The 16,707-nt window shown below is 42.6% G+C and overlaps 1 protein-coding gene across 2 annotated transcripts in view; it reads left to right on the top strand.

Moving 5' to 3' along the window:
- Positions 1 to 16,402, top strand: part of IGSF5 (immunoglobulin superfamily member 5) — a 90,193-nt gene extending 73,791 nt beyond the window's left edge. The window contains exons 13-14 of one of the 2 annotated variants that reach the window (XR_013557819.2): positions 1,295 to 1,410; positions 16,226 to 16,402. The gene's annotated coding sequence lies outside the window, so the exon portion shown is untranslated. Of the gene's footprint in view, positions 1 to 1,294; positions 1,411 to 11,301; positions 11,836 to 16,225 lie in introns of those variants that run through there. The other variant, XR_013557818.2, reaches the window with a different exon arrangement.
- Positions 16,403 to 16,707: the final 305 nt, after the last annotated feature.

The following is a 16,707-nucleotide window of genomic DNA, read 5'->3' as shown; positions in this document are numbered from 1 at the left end:
TACCATCCTATATATACTCTGCCTAGCATCTTGCTTTTTTCACTCAATTATTTATCTTGGAAAACTTTCCATATGCATATATAAAGAGCATCTTGATCCATTTTTATAGCTACAAAATTTTCCATTGTGTGCTTGGAATGATAATTTATTTGGCTGGCCCTGTCATGATGGTCATTTAGATGGCTTCCAAGATTTTGCTTCCCCTCCTCCAGACCCTGGAAACCACCAAAGTACTTTCTGTCTCTATGAATTTGACCACTCTTGGCACCTCATACAAGTGGCATCATTTGATGCCATACTTTTAATCTGGTGTATTTCATTAGCATGATGCCTTCAAGGTTTTTCTATGTTGGAGTGTGTGTCCAAATTTCCTTCCTTTTTAAGGCTTTTACATACATATTGCACTGTATGTAGAGACCACATTTTGCTCATCCATTCATCCATGAATAGACTTTTGGCTTGTTCCCACCTTTTGGTTCTTATGAATAATGCCACTATGAATATGGGGTTACAAATATGCGTTCAAGTCCCTGCTTGCAGTTCTGTTGGGTATCTACTCAGAAGTGGAGTTGTTGGACATGATAACTCTATCATTAAACTCTATGTTTAATTTTTTGAGGAACTTTCATACTGTTTCCACAGTGGCTGTAGCCTTTTACATTCTTGCCAACAGTGCACCGGGGTTCCCAGTTCTCCCCGTCCTCGCTAATACCTTGCTTTTTTCACTCAATTATTTATCTTGGAAAACTTTCCATATGGATATATAAAGAGCATCTTGTTATTTTCTGATTTTTTAAAATAATAACCGTCTTAATGGGTGTGAAGTGGTATCTCATGATTTTGATTTGCTTTTCTCTAATGGTTAGTAATATTGAGCACATTTTTATGTGCTTTTTGGCCATTTGGGTGTCATCTTTGGAGAAAAGCCTATTCAAGTTCTTTGATCATTTTTTAAAAGGATTTATTTATTTATTTATTTATTTATTTATTTATTTATCAAGGATGAGCAGGGGAGGGGCAGGGAGAGAGGGAGAGAGAGAATCCCAAGCGGGCTCTGCACTACAGGTGCAGACGTGGGGTTTGAGCCCACGAATCATGAAATCATGACCTGAGCCAAAACCAAGAAACAGACACTTAACCAACTGAGCCACTCAGGCGCTCCACTTTTTTATATATTTAAACACCACGATACATTTGTTACTTTTGATAAAAAATATATAACAGGCAGTAGTTATAACATAATGACTTTTCTGCCTCACATTAAACAGAATTTATCCTTTCCTTTCCAACTCAGTGATGTCTTGCCCCAGTGACTTCACCGCTCTGCAGGACAGGAAAAACTGAGGTGTCGGCCATGATGCAAACATCCAGATGTTGCTGTTGTCGAGCCAACACTTTCGACTTCTTGGTGTAAGATTTTCAGTTCATTTATTTAACATTTAATATGATCCTGCTATAGTGGGCACTGTTCTTGCAGTTGACAAAAGGAAAGTGAACTAGAAATTGTTACTGTCTTTGTAGATCTTGCAGATGAATAGACAAATAATTATAAGAGAAGGTGCAAGGGCTGTAGGTCAATGGGAATGCAGGGAATGTTCTTGGGCATTACTCTAATTAGAAATGTCTTGGGCTCTATCACGTGAGTCCAAAGACATAGAGGACTGTTACTCTATAAGATAATCATAAATTAGAACCAGAACAAAGGCTATTTACAATGTCTCCACCCTAAACTCATCACTTTCCTATAGGCTCTTCAGCTACAAACTGGTACAAAGGTGGGGTATAAATTCATAAAGTCACAAGAGTAGCGAATAGTGGAGATGAGTCATTCTAATTAAATTTTTCTTGAACACCTACTGGATGACCAATATTGTGCTTAGGCAGGGTCAGAAAAATACTTCTCTGATCTTCTCCACCTCAGCCTTGTAGTAAATCCACCTCCTGGGGCAAGACTGACAAAAATGGCATATGGTGCTTATGACAGACATCACCAATTGATGGTGGCTTTTACCCACTTAGTCCGTGGTGGCTTCCCAACCCATGGCCATCAGTCAATAAGAGTTGGCATTATAGATTAAGCCCATTTGCTATTTGGTTGCTGAGGTCTCTATTTGGGTCTCCTCAAATTTGGGGGTCTCTATTAACGTCTGTTGCTTGGAGGAGAGCAAACTTGAGTGATTCAGGGAATGAAGCCAGAGAGGCTGTCCCCTTCTGGGCCTGGATTCTGGTGAGTTAAGGTTGCCACCTCTTTTTTTACTCCTAAGTTTATAATTTCTCTTTAAAAAATATTATGTTTAAGAACAAAAGCTTCAATGTGCTGGTCCTTGAAAAGAAACAGTCATTGCAGGCTTTCATTTGACTGATGTGTTCACGCATTTGTTTTCATCCTGTTCATCTCTGTATCCTGAGCTCCTGCCATAGTGCTTAGGACATGATAGGGCTCAGAGAACATTAGCTGGATGAATGGCTGAATTTACAGGAAGCCAGAGTGTTGAGACTACCCATTTGGTTAAATAAAAGTACACGTAGATGGTAGTATAATTACGAAGTCACTGTTTCCCAGGCAAGGAGGAGTGTTCTCTGATAAGATTGCTACTTGAAAGCCATGTATTCAGGTATTCATTCATTCATTTATTCATTCAGAGTATGTTTGTCTTGGGTACTTGAGGGCAGACCAGGAGCATGATCCCCCAACCCCATGGAGCTTCCAGTCTAGTTGAGGTGACACACCTTAGACAATTAAATACACAACTACAAACTGATAAATACTGGAAGAGAGAGTTCAAGAAAGATGCAGTTTAGATGGGGTGTAAAGTAATCAAAACCACAATGAGACACCACCTCACACCTGTCAGAGTGGGTAACATTAACAACTCAGGCAACAACAGATGTTGGCGAGGATGCGGAGAAAGAGTGTTTCTTTTGCACTGCTGGTGGGAACGCAAACTGGTGCGGCCACTCTGGAAAACAGTATGGAGGTTCCTCAAAAAATTAAAAATAGAACATCCCTACGACCCAGCAATTGCACCAATAGGTATTTATCCACGGGATACAGGTATGCTGTTTCGAAGGGGCACATGCACCCCCATGTTTATAGCAGCACTATCGACAATAGCCAAAGTATGCAAAGAGGCCAAATGTCCATCTATGGATGAATGGATAAAGAAGATGTGGTATATAGATACAGTGGAATATTACTTGGCAATCAAAGAAGAATGAAATCTTGCTATTTGCAACTATGTGGATGGAACTAGAGGGTATTATGATAAGCAAAATTAGCCCAAGAAAGGCAAATATCATATGACTTCAGTTATATGAGGAATTTAAGAGACAAAACAGATGAACATAAGGGAAGGGAAGCAAAAATAACATAAAAACATGGAGGGGAACAAAACATAAGAGACTCTTAAATATGGAGAACAAACGGAGGGTTACTGGAGGGGTTGTGGGAGGGGGGATGGGCTAAATGGGGAAGGGGCATTAAGGAATCTACTCCTGTAATCATTATTGCACAATATGCTAACTAACTTGGATGTAAATTAAAAAATAAATAAGTTGTTAATAACAAAAAAGATGGGGTGTAAAGAAAGGTTGGCTGGTGAAGAGGTGGGGTGGAACTCGGCACTCAGTCCTTCACCTGGAGGTCTTCTGAGCCCTGACACACGCCCCCAGAAGGAAGGACCAAGAGGTACAAAGAAGCTGCTCTTGTTGTGTCGGAGGCCCCTGGGTTCTTAGAGTGAACTGTTCTCCTCCATGAGTATGCGGTGTCTTATCTAACATGCTCTACCTGTGGTGGGATCGGAGTGTGCTTTCCAACATCATTAAAATTTTAGCTGCTCAGACTTTGGTTCCAGAGAGGCAATAAACTAAATATTTAAGAGGGCCTAGGATTAAAGTAGACAGACAACCCCAAAAAAGTCTCCTACTTTGTAATTATAAAAATTAGCATAGTTTCCACTTCATGAAAATGTACGCTTACAGTTTATTGGTTTTCACTTTATGGTGGCTTAACTAAATCTGAGCTTGGATTTTTAAAATTCCATAAAAATAGTGACTTGATTCTGTTCTATTTAAAGCTTCAATTTCTTTTCTCAATTTTATGAAACAATTTTAATTTTATGTCAGATTTCAAATCCTGGTAAGACTTTGGAATGCTTATGCTATTTGATTGGCTCCCTCCCTCCCTCCTTTTCTCCTTTTTCTTCCTTCCTTCCTTCCTTCCTTCCTTCCTTCCTTCCTTCCTTCCTTCCTCTGTGTTCTCTCTCTCTTTGCAAAATATAGAATTTGAACCTAAAAAAAAACCTCTAAAATTAAACTCTAAAAAAAAGCTAGAACCCGTCTTCTCTTCACTAATACACTCTGTAAAGTTTTTTAGTTATCTCTAGAGTAAGACAAAAGAGACCATTTTACAACCCTGTCTACCAATAAGGATAGATGTAGGAAACAAAATGTTTAAAGACTGATTGTTAGTATTCTCTGTTCATGTGACCATACTATCGACTTCCAGGAAGTCAATATTCATCAACTTTCCATTTGCTTCTGCATAACCAAGTCTTCCTATTATCTATTTTTCATCCCTGGTATCCGATGTTTGGGGCCACTTGCTGCTCCCTTGGCTGGGACAGTGCTTCGACTTTCTGAAAGTCCTTCTCAGGGTGGTCTTTGCAGCAGAGGATCAAGATGAATGTCCCTGGGGTTCTGGCGATAGCCCAGGATGGCTTACCAAAGGCATGAGGCTCTTGTGTGATCTCATAGTTTCATATTTCCCCTATAATTGCATTTTTATTATGTTCCTATTTGTTTTAAAAATGTTTATTTCTCCAAATCTTCAAGCAACCTTGATGCTTTCAGATGCTTTATCAGGCACTTGTGCCCTACAGCTGTGTGTCTGAGGAACAGGGAGTACTTGGCCCAGATGAGCTGCACAATGTCTAGTTAAGGTTGATTGAATGCTCTTGGTGGTGGGCGGAGACTGGAGCCTGACCTTCTCATGTTGCCTGAGGAGCCAGCAACCTGCTGTCCCAACTGTGAACACAGTCCTACTCCCACATCTTCCCCACACGGCTCCTCAAGTGAGTCCACAGGAACCAGCAGGAAACTGGAGAAAAGAGGGCCACTTACACATGGCTCAGTCAGGGCACTGTTTACATTTGTGGGGAGAATCTCTTTCTTGATAGAAGGCACCAAATGCAGCTTTTTCAATATCCTCCCACGTCTCCAAATGCCATCTCCTGCCTGAGGGACCTCCTTTATTGCCCCAGCTAGAGATGGGATCCTCCTCCTTCAAACCCACATGGCAAAAGCAAAGTGGAACAAAACAAAAGAAAGAGACAGAGTTGAACAGAAAGTGATCGAATTAGAGAATCATTATTTTGTCATTGCCACTAATTGGGTCAGGTGAAACCATGAGTTGAAAAGTTTGGGAGCAGGGTCATCATGCCGTGTCAGAGTAGCACTCCCCAGGCTATTTATTAATCACAAGGGGAAACTTCCCTTCCCATCCCAGCCACCTGTCAGCATCAGGGTCAGGGGAGAAGCTGACATCATGGGCTCCTGCTCTGATGAAAGGAGAAGGGCAGGCATCAAATATTTAGCATTCTGGCCCAACACGTTGCACCTGAATCTAATAATGAGGCCACCATGAGACAAAATCAGACTGCATGACATTCTACAGAACAATAGGCTTGGACTCTTAAAAAATATGGTACTAATGAAAACGAAAACAAAAACAGAGGCAAGGGATCTGTTCTGGGTAAAAGGAGACAAAAGAGGCATGAAGATTGTGTGGTCCTTGGTAGGGGTCTTGCATAGCTGGGACATATGAATACACACTGTGCATTTGATAATGTTATTTATCAGTGTTAAATTCCTCAGGTGTGACAGTGATATTCAAATTATGTAGGAAAATATCCCCCTTTTTTTTTAAAAGAAACATTTGGGGATGAAACCTTTGGGGATGAAGGGTTATAAAGACTTGAACTTACTTTCAAATAATAGATAAATAGACAAGGATAGAGCCAGCACCAGAAAGAGAGAGGGAGAGAGAGAGGGAGGGAGGGAGGGAGGGGGAGAGAGAGAGAGAGAGAAAGAGAGAGAGAGAGGAGGGCAAGCAAATGTTGGGGAGATGTGCATAGTTGGTGACGTGGGTTCAAAGGTATGTGAGTGTTTATTGTATTGTTTTACTTTTTTTTTGTAGATTTGAAGTTTTTCACACTTAAAAAAAAAAGATCCATGGCAACATGGCAACATTCCTATCTACAACTCTCATTTGGCAAATTTTAAATCTTGTGCTCCAGTTGCTTGTGGGTGTTCTACTGTCCTAGTAAGATGCTGACTTTTTCTCTCTCCTGCATTCTACAAGCACCCAATGAGGCTAATTCATGGCTTGCAAGCCACCATACAGATTCCATAAATATCACTTGCATGAGTGCTGTGTACTAATACCTTGAACATTGAGTAAATGAATGAGCTTCTCCTCTGGGGCAAGTCTCTCTTGCAAAATCTCTTTCGTAAGGAATTTTCACCTCTGTGGTCATGAAGGTCTTGTGGGTCCTTTCAGCATTCAGGCTCCACGTTCAGGATGCTGTAGGTCTTGACCTTGAAGGCCTGACCTTCATCTACACAAGGTGATGGGAATTTTTGTGTGTGTGGCTTATATGAGAGAGCTGCCCAAATAACTTGAAAGTAATGGAATAATAAGGCTTTTACAATGGAGGAGAGATGAGGCACATTTAAGATGATAAAGTTTTTATGAAGTTATGTTTTAAGCACGGACAATAGAAGGGAAATGCACATTTAAGTTAGAACAGTCAGTTTTTGCAAAACAATATATTTATTCAAGGTTCAGGAACCTTGTATATTTTTCTCATTTCCATTTGACTTGGGAAGCACTTGTTAATTTTATAAAGGGACTCTGTGATGGCGATGAGAGGCTCTCAACCTTCACATCACATCCCAATGAAGTCTTGGGACTCTCACGATCTTTTTCTCGAGTACCGCACAATTTGTTGCTTTTCCGAACCCATCCTGGATGGAGATGAAAGCATATAGCTTCTTCACTGAAGAGACAGGTTGATAGTGAAGGACTGCTCCCCTTCTCTTAGGAGGACTGGTGTTTTTCCAGTGGGGTTCCTTCATGAGTTTTGAATTCTGAGCACCTCCAGGTTGGGCTGGATGCTGATGGGGACTCCTGCTGCTGCTGAGGCTCCAGGTGGAGGGGTCAGCACTGTTCCTAGGGATGTACAGGAAAGCAGACACTCCACCTATAGTTCAACCCCATTATCAGCCAGACGGCCAGCTGACTGCCTTCCCTAGCTCACCTGCAAAGCAGGCACACCTTGCCAAGGTGAGCGTTATTACTTCTTGGAGACAAGGCAGTTGGTCTCACCCAATGAGAGGGATGTTGCTTCTACAACATGACCTTGTTGTTGCCCCCTTGCAAAGCAATAAACCCTGGTATGATTGTGCCCAGGAGTGTTTGGCTTCTTCCCAGGGCCAGCTTCCATTACAGGAGCCTCCTTGCTGGCTGTGGATGGGTTTGTCTTCATCTGCAGGAAGGAGGACACTATTCTAATGAGACTGTTTACCTCCAAATCTTTCCCAATGATTGGAACAGTGTCTGTGTTCTCAATTCATAGGCTTGCAAGTTATTGGAGGATATAATAAAATTCGACCAAAGCCCCCGCTAAATTCTACGTGTCATGCTTTGCTTTTGTTATTGTTTTTGACTCTATTTGAATTTTTTGATTCCAGTCTGGAGCACGAAGAGATCCCCCTCTTCTCTTCCAATTTCATGGACCAGTGGGGCTGAAGGGTATATTCACAGGGCACACTGTTGTTTCTCTCATCTTGGGTCCTGTGGTGTCCCAATGATTGACTTATTTGAATATTTAAATTTTACTTTATATTAATTTTTTAAAATAGGAAATATATTTGCAAGACTTGAAATTCAAAACAATGAGATGTTTCCACCCATTCCATCTCCCACCTGCCCTGTGCTATGATCCTCTACTTGCCCTCAATGTCCATTTTATGCTCTCTTCTGCCCTGTCAGTCTAAAAGCTGCCCTGTGAAGTGCACTGACTAGCCTTCTTGCCCATCAGCCAGGAGGAGGTGCTGTCAGGGGGTCGGGGAGAGTGCTGGAGGGAGCCTGGGTGGTATATATGTATACAGTTTTACTCTCCTCCTTAGACGAAGGGCGGCACAATTTTCACTGGATGGTATATCTTGGAAGTACAGTATATCAGTGCATAAGGAGACTCCTTCTGTTCTCTCTCATTTTCTTCTTCTTTTCCTCCCTTCCCTCCTGCCCTCCCTCGTTTTCCCCTTCCTTCCTTCCTTCCTTCCTTCCTTCCTTCCTTCCTTCCTTCCTCTCCTGCTCTAGTCCTGCCTGAATTAATAAAGTTTTTGTTCACATTTGCTGTGTGTGTCAGGGTTGGGGGCGGAAGGTAAGTTGTATGTCCCGTGGTGTGGTCCCACTGAGTGGGAGAGGGAATCTGTGTTTGGGTTCGGATGTTCCCAAATCCACCTCCTTAGGGGATTGAGCACCAGGATGTTTGGGAGCTAGAGAGAAAAAGAGATTGGGAGAGTGGCAGGGAAGGCCGAGAGATAGGGATGGGTGGGTAGGTGGGGGGAGGTACAGTGTCTTTGACCACAGTGGGTCAGCACTGTCTTTTGCTTCACCTTTGCAAAGCTTTCTCCTCAGCCCTTTGGTCTACAATGTGTGAGCCCAGGGGAGCCCTTGGTCCTGTGACCTCAATATGTGCTTGTGGTCTGACAGAGGAGCTAAAAAGCAACCCGCATTAGGGTCTATCAAATGAAAAAAAATGTTTTAGCTATATTTGACTCAGGTTTTAATTTATTCATGGGGCTGATGGCCTCCCAGCATGTTGCCCATCTGGCATCGCTATCTGGGAGCACTATTTAATCTGAGGAGCTGAGAGCCTTTGACCCCCTTCTACTTTCCATTCCCAGTGGCTGACTTACTTACGCTTATCAAGTAAGAGTTACTAGTTCAATTTCCCTTCCAAGAAAGGAAGGAAAGAAAATGGCCATTCTGGAAAAAAGTGGGAGGCTTTCTTAGAAGAAGGTTTTTGGGGGAAGAAGTCACAAGGTATAAACAACTCAACGAGAGCAGTGGAAAGCCGTTGTTCTCCACTGGGAAGTTCTGCCAACATAACTATAGGGTCATGAGAGAGGAGAACTCTCCTGCTTTCCCACCTGGAAATGTTTTCCTTTGAGCTTTTTGACTGAACAGAAAATCCATCTTGACTTGGAGGTGGGCAGTACAAGTCATTCCTACCTGCATTTGGAGACCCAGGCTCTGTCAGGGGCAAAGCAGGCACAAGCTTCCAGAGAGAACAGTCTGAAAGGGGATCTCAGGCAGGACCCAACTTCCAAAGGTGACCAGCTTGCCCACAGCTTCCTTTTCTGCTAGGCTTAGGTGCCCTTCCTCCTGAAGTTATTTAGAATAACATGGCCCCTAAATCTAGAGCCCTGGCAAACAGGTGTTGGGTATGGCTGCCCTTTCATCAAGTTTCTTGAAACCAGAAAAGAAGAGTGGAGGCAGAGGTATACTTTTATCATCACCCTTTCTAAACTGCAAGAAATAATTATTGAGGCCTTTTTTAAACACATTAATTCCCTTGTCTGAATAGAGATTGAAATTTGTTAACTGATAATTAATGTCTTTTTTGCCTTTTAATTAAAAGTTAACTGCCAGTGGAAAGTGCCAAGGAAAATTCTCATGCTGTACGCAGTCAGTTAATGCTTCTGTGCTTTCCTGACCCGTGGCCAGTTGGAGGGCCAGAGGGTGGCATCTGCATGCAAGTGACAGGTTAGGGACTTGGGGAGCTTGAAATAAAAGTTATTTCTTTTATGCAAAATTATGCAAAAGGTAAGCCTGGAATAATTAAAAATGAAATCCATGTCCAAGCCCATAACCCCTTGAGCTACCATTCCAAGACCTGATTCCTGCTTGCTGGGGAGGAGAAGAAAGCTTTGTTTTGTCTTCCTGAGGAAGACTGATGAGTCATCACAGATAATAGCTTTCTCCAGTATTTTCCATAAGCAGAGGACAGCTGGCCACCATACTCTAAGTCTCCACTGGGATGATACCTCCTTTTTGCCCTTCCAATTGTCATGAGCTGTCACAGATAGCGTTTAAAATTTCCCCAAAGGATTTTCTTCCCACCATTGTTTATACCTTAGTTAACGGCACGTGCTATGTTGTGCCCAAGGTCAGGGGGTGGGACACAATGTTCTTACCTAGAAGTTATTTTTTTTTAGTGCATTTTGCATCATCCAAGTTTAATTTGCATCCTTGTAGGATTCATATTTACCATTTATTGACTCTTATTATGTGCCAAGCGCTGTGCTGTAGCCCTGAAATGTTGGTTGAAACCCTATGAAATTGCAGATTATTCAAGTGTTTGACCTATAAAACTGGACATTTCCTGTGGTTCAACCTAATACCCAATTTCACCTAATCCTCACAATAGATCTAAGGGGGAGGTATCATTTAATTCAAGCTTTGGATGGTGAAGAGCCACGGGTGAGGGAGATTAAGGTATTTGCTTCAGGCCACATGGCTGGTAGGCTGGCAGAGCCAGCCATCTTATTCTAAATAGCTTGTGTGTTTCCACCTTGCTCTGGGGCCAGGACAGGACCCACGCATGTGTGTTTCAAAATGCTTGGACTGAAATTCGGGGCTTTTCAACAGGATGCAACACTGTATTCTGAGGAGGCACTTCCGGGGGCTGGTTTAGTGTCACAGTGACTGGGGAGGGGGCCCTTTTGGCATTTACTAGGTGGAACAAGGGGACTAAGTAAGCTGCAAAGTGTGCGGAGGTCCTGAACAATGACCAGTCATTGTGCTGCAATGTCAACTGCTTCCTCTTTAGCAGCGTGGCCCAAATGAATGCCAGGTTTCTTCAGACAAAAAGATCTGAGACTGCCAGTGTCAGGGCCAGCCGCTGGGGCCATGATTTTTTTTCCTGGACATAGTCAAGCCATCCAGGGGTGGGCATCTAGCTAAGCTGGGTTAATTTCTGGGAAATCTGGCCACATGTACACACAGAAACCCTGTGCAGCAGAAACCACACATGTGAACTTGGGCTTGTGGGTGGCCATCTTCTATTCATATGTGACCTTGAGTACCTGGGAAGGCCAGTTAGTGAGGAAAGAAGGTAGAAGCCAACCATCAATACCTGCTGGTTTCCTAAATCCGTCCCTCCAGGGACTCTCCAGGTCCCAAGTCCAGCCTCCTTCTTGATCACCTGCCTTCTTGTCCTTGGATTCTAGGACACAGCCCACCTCCCTGCAATCAATCCTTCTCTTTGGCTGACACCAGTTGGAAGTGGCTGCTGGTTTTGAAACTAAGATAAGCCTAAGCAAGAGAACTGTACCTGCTCTACCTTTTTGCACACATGATAGAATGTGGAAGATGAACCATTCTTCAGACTCTCTCGTCAGAAAATAAAGTTATCTTTCATGCAAATGAGAAGACACTCATCAATTTGACTCCACGGGAGGTTAATATTTTTAGAGCAGAAAAACTGAGCTTCCATTGTTCAAGGTGAATTTTCCATAATGAAAAAGGCAAATTACCTGTGAAACTGGCAGCTGTTATTAACTAAACAATTTCCAAAGGAAAATTTCCTGGTTTCTGTACTTAAAAACATTTTTACCCCTTTGAAATCCTTCTTTGAATTTGGTCTTGTTGTTCATCTGGAAATGTATCCAATATTTACCTATTTATTGTGTAGCTAATTTTCATAAAATGGAAATACTTTATTATAATTGGACTTCATCTTGAAGTAAGAACATGGGTGCTTTCTACATCAAATAACCATTGCGTCCGAATCCTTTTCATCCCGTGGATGTTTTGTGGGCAATAAGAGTAGCTATTTTCCTTGTGCTTGGATCGGCACTGCTTAAGTATTCCAGCTTAATTATCTTGAAGGCTTTATCTTCATCAAAGTCACCAAGCTACTTGGAAATAATAGCTCCAACATTGATTAACAGAATTATGTGTGAATAAATCCCATCCTCAGATGCTGAAAGGAGCCATGACAACAGTAGACATTTATACCACTCTTATTTTTATAATTACAAGTATTAGATCCCATCATTGTGGAAAAAGAATACACTTCATTTTTTTTAAATGAAATGTGCCTATTATACAATGGGAATCAGATTCTCAGCTCGTCAGGCACTTGGGGAAATTCTTGGAGATCTGAGAATTTCTTGGAATTTTTTTGCCAGCATCAACTGTCCAGGTGACTGATCAGCGTTCTAGGTAACTTCTGGTGTTTTGGACTGTAACCCAGCTCCGGCAGAGCCCGTGGCTGTACCCCAGGCCTCCATCTGGATGATTCGTGTCTGAACCCCATTCACTCATTTAGCTTTGCTCACACCTCAGGGGGCGAGAGGATGGCCTGTTGAATAGAGTTGGGATTTCCCATGGTCCAGAGCTTCAGGATGGCAGAGTGTGTGTGTGTAAGAGAGACACAGAGAGGTAGACTGTGATGGTGGATCTGTCCATCCAGAAGCCCTGGCACACACACATCTGTGCAGATGCCCTCTCAGCTCTAGGCACTGTAGCTGCTGTCGTAGTAATCCTCACACTTTCATTTCTGAGTTGTGGGATGTGGGCAGGGAGGCCAGCAGAATAATGACTTCCACAAATATGTCTGCATCTTAATTCATGTGACATGTGAATATATTACCTTGCAGGGCAAAAGGGACTTTGCAGGTGTGATTAAGTTAATGGTTTTGAGGTGGGAAGATTCTCCTGGATTATCCACATGGGTCCACTGTGGTCATAAGCGTCCTCCAGGGTCTCACTAAGACAATTCAGGGAGAAGATGGTGAGGCTCCGGAGATGATGTTGAAGTTCATGGAGAAGACAGTGTGACTCATGGAGAAGACGATGTGGCTTCATGGAGAGGATGGTGAGGCTCAAAGAGATAATGATACAGCTTGACAAAGATGCTCTCTTGACCAAACTCTAGTCAGGCCCTCTGAGCCCTCTTTTTGACTAGGCTTCAACCTTGGCTTATAAAATCTGCAGACTCTCAGCACAGATGATTTCACCTCCCACCCCACACTAAGAGACTTAAGCAAACACTAGCATAGTTTCTAACAGCTCAAGGCTGTGTCTCTAGGATGATGACTGCCCTCCCTTAAGTCCTGTCTGGGGGAGCTCAATGCTTCCAAAACCTGGGGGTAGGGAGATAGCCCTCTGAATCTCCTCACAGAGCTGCTACTTTAGAAAGCTTGTCATTATAGACATTATATGTCATTATAGACATTATAGAAAGAGCATTCTTTCTCTGCCCCTTGGAATATAAATCTACCACATAGAGCTATATTCTCAAGGGCCCCAAAGCTGTCCTGGGGTAACATTCAAGGAGATAACTCATTGCTTGCTCCTTGCTCTCAGTCCCTGCGGGAGGGTGAGGGCCTAACGTCAGTGGATGCCATACTCTAACCTGTACCACTGCCCTCTCTCCTAAAGACATGTGAAGTTTGTTTCTCTGTGAATAAGCACCAATGAACAAATCCAAGTGGCCTAATCACATGGACCAATGCCACTTAATACCCCTTAGTGCCTTTCTATTAGCACATCCAGGCCTTTACAAAGTCCCTTGATTTTTGTCCAGGAAGTTGAGTTCAGTTCATGCTGGACCCTCTTCTCTATTGGAATAATTATGACTGAATGAAATTTGTCTTTACCACTTCTGGTGTCAAGCTTGTTGATCTTTGACGAGCACACAGGAGACAGTGGAGTTTCATCTGTTTATAGCCCTCAGGCCTTTACTCCAGAGAGGGACAGACTTATACCACATTTCATCCAGCAACTTTCCTCGGTCCCTCATCACTGCAAAAAGTCTCACTTCTTCTGAAGCTTCAAGCCAAAGCCCCTTCACAGATGGATAAGGTGAACAAAATTTAGACACTGTTGAAGGGAGGCAGGGACTAATGCAATCAGGTAAAACCTCCTTGTTGCTCATGCCTCTGGGTCCAGACTGAGAGAAGTACTTCCTTTTTTTTTCTGCTCTGGGAACTGTACTCTGCACTTTCTGAGGTGAGTGAGCCCAGTGATATCCTGGTCCGGTAGACTAACCACACCATGCATTCAACTGGAAAAGTACAATGGCCAGTAACAGAAGATGCATTCCTGGCAGATGTATGTTGAGTTGGTGCTCGGTCAACTGATACTAGTACCCCATGGATTCCCTTTTTGTTAACCTGTTAATTCAGTCCAGTTTTCACCTATAAGAATTCTTCATGCCCATAATTACCTCCCTTCTGTACCTCGAGATGCAGTCTGGCCTCCTGACTCCAGGATGCTGACGTAGCTGGCCCTGCCTAACTCTTCTCATTTGGAGCATGATTCACTTACTCATAATCTCAGGCCCTTTCTATCCCTTGGCTCTGGGCTTCTCTGTCTCCTGCACTCAGCAATTCTTTGGGTGACCTCTAGGGGAACTTCCACTGGCTCCTCCCTTCCTGTGTCTTGGCTCCACCCTCTCCTATCTTCTCCAGTCCTTGGTCCTCCCATGCCAAACTACATACGGTGAGTACCACTGGCCTGCCACGGAGGCGCTGGTGGGCCCCCTCCCTTCTCCCAGGGGCAAAACCCCTTCCTGTAGCTATTCACCTAATTCCCTATATCTCTACCCCCTAGGCTGGTATTTTCACAAGTTTCTGGCTGCTCTTTCAATAGTTGAAATACCTCATGTAGTTCTAGGTATTTTTCTGTGGCACTAGAAATCAAAGGGTGCATAGGACCCTAAAGGATTACTTCTGTCCATGGATCTTATTAAAGGCATTGCTATTACAATTAAGCGGTATGTGTTTACGTGGGAGTGGGCAGTGAGCTTGTCTACACTGTAATGTTCTGGGTAAGGATGTTGCTGTAGATGGCATTCTGGCCCTTAGACTGTTCAGGCCAAAATTGGGCCACTGAATGGAATGTTATTACCCAAAATGTTTTTGACTTGCAGGTATGTGGTTGCAGAAACTATTTTTTTTTTCAGAAGAGGAAACCATTTTTTGGAAGCCTTTTCAGAAGCCTTTTTCTGGTCAGTTTCTCTATATGATGAAAATGGCCTTGCCTTTTGGGATGCAAGTGTCTAATGGCGTTTATGCATTCTTAAGCTTCAGTCACCACAACGATGCTTTCGTCAAACTATCTCATTTACGAGGCCAGTAACTCTGAGGCTACTCTGGTGGAACATTCTACTTGCTGCTCCCACCCCTCAGCTGTTTAATTAGGGGATTAAATTTTTCTAAAGACTTTTAGTTTCCTGCGTTTAATTGACTGAGATTTTTCCTAATTTTACAATGTTGGTAATAAGTTCTCCAGCATGATTTAGTATTTGGAATTATTTAAAGCAAGTATTCATATTAAATGGAAGGAACTTACCACTTTTTATGCTAATATTTTATAGTCTGGAAAGAACCAAAATGACATGAAGGTTTTGCAGATTAATTTTGGACCTCATTTTTGCTTTCATTTTGAAAGATATTAGCACAATTTCCCAGCATTCTACTGACATATGCATTAGGTCCAGATAGTGATGACCATATATAATTCTTTCATGACCCACTTAAATGCTGTACAAGTTGGTGTAGGAGAAGATGCCACTGGGAATATATTATGGTTGTTTACTTACTGTCGCCCCTTTCCCCAGCTTCCACATCACACACACACACACACACACACACACACACACACACACACACACCATGTCTTTGTCTTGCTTTTGTATGCAGTATAACTCCTAGTACAAGAAAGATTCTATTAAGGGGCAGGAGAGAACAATATTAGTGGTATCCACTGTGTTAATACATCCAAGAACAAAAACCATGATCAAATTTTAAATTTTGATTACCATACAAATTTTTCTTGAGGAAAAATAGTTGGATTGTCTGAATTCAGGGAATTGGAAGTTAATATCGTGGGTAACAACAGCTAAATTACCCATGTCCCTGGCATTTTTATTTCCAAGATCACTTGGAGATTCTCACATAGACACTGAGATGTGAGACTCATTGCCTCCAATATGACCCACATTGCCTTCTCTGGGATGCTCTTGTAATCGTAAACTGCCACTGTGATATTTATGAATTCTACCAATCCCTCGATAGCCCTTGAATGGACATTTCCTTTGATATCAATGAGTCCAACCATATCATCATATGTGCTCCTATGCAGGAATTTTTCCATGGTATTTTCAAGCACACAAATTTTGGAGTCAGACTGCTTATTTCTAAAGGTAAGACTTCACAGTTACTAACTTTGGGATTCTGGGGAAATTACTAACTTCTCTGAACTGCATGTTCTTTGAAAAAAATGAGGTTAATAAAATTGCCTATCTTACTCAGTTTTGTGGGAACTAAGTGTAATAAGTCACCTGCATCAGGGGCTACACAGATGGGGTCATCAGGAGGCAGGAACCACACTGGTTTTCACCCAGACAAACGTTTGTATAACAGTTGATAATGAGCCGTACAGTTGCTGAATGGCTGACCAAAGAGGCAAAAAGAGAATTCTAAGTTGTCATAGAGGTGTCCCTTGAAGGCAGCTATCAACCTGGGGGCTGGTGAACAAAGGGAAGAATCTGGGATTATTAAAATCTAGAAGCTTAGGGGAAGGACCTCAGGGAATTGAAGTTCAGACCTCTGTCAAGCAGGTGT

Source organism: Panthera onca, chromosome C2, assembly GCF_046562875.1.
Source record: "Panthera onca isolate mPanOnc1 chromosome C2, mPanOnc1 haplotype 2, whole genome shotgun sequence".
Classification (NCBI taxonomy): domain Eukaryota; kingdom Metazoa; phylum Chordata; class Mammalia; order Carnivora; family Felidae; genus Panthera; species Panthera onca.
The sequence above is the reverse complement of the archived record's forward strand: the minus strand, read 5'-3'. Positions and strand labels throughout refer to the sequence as shown.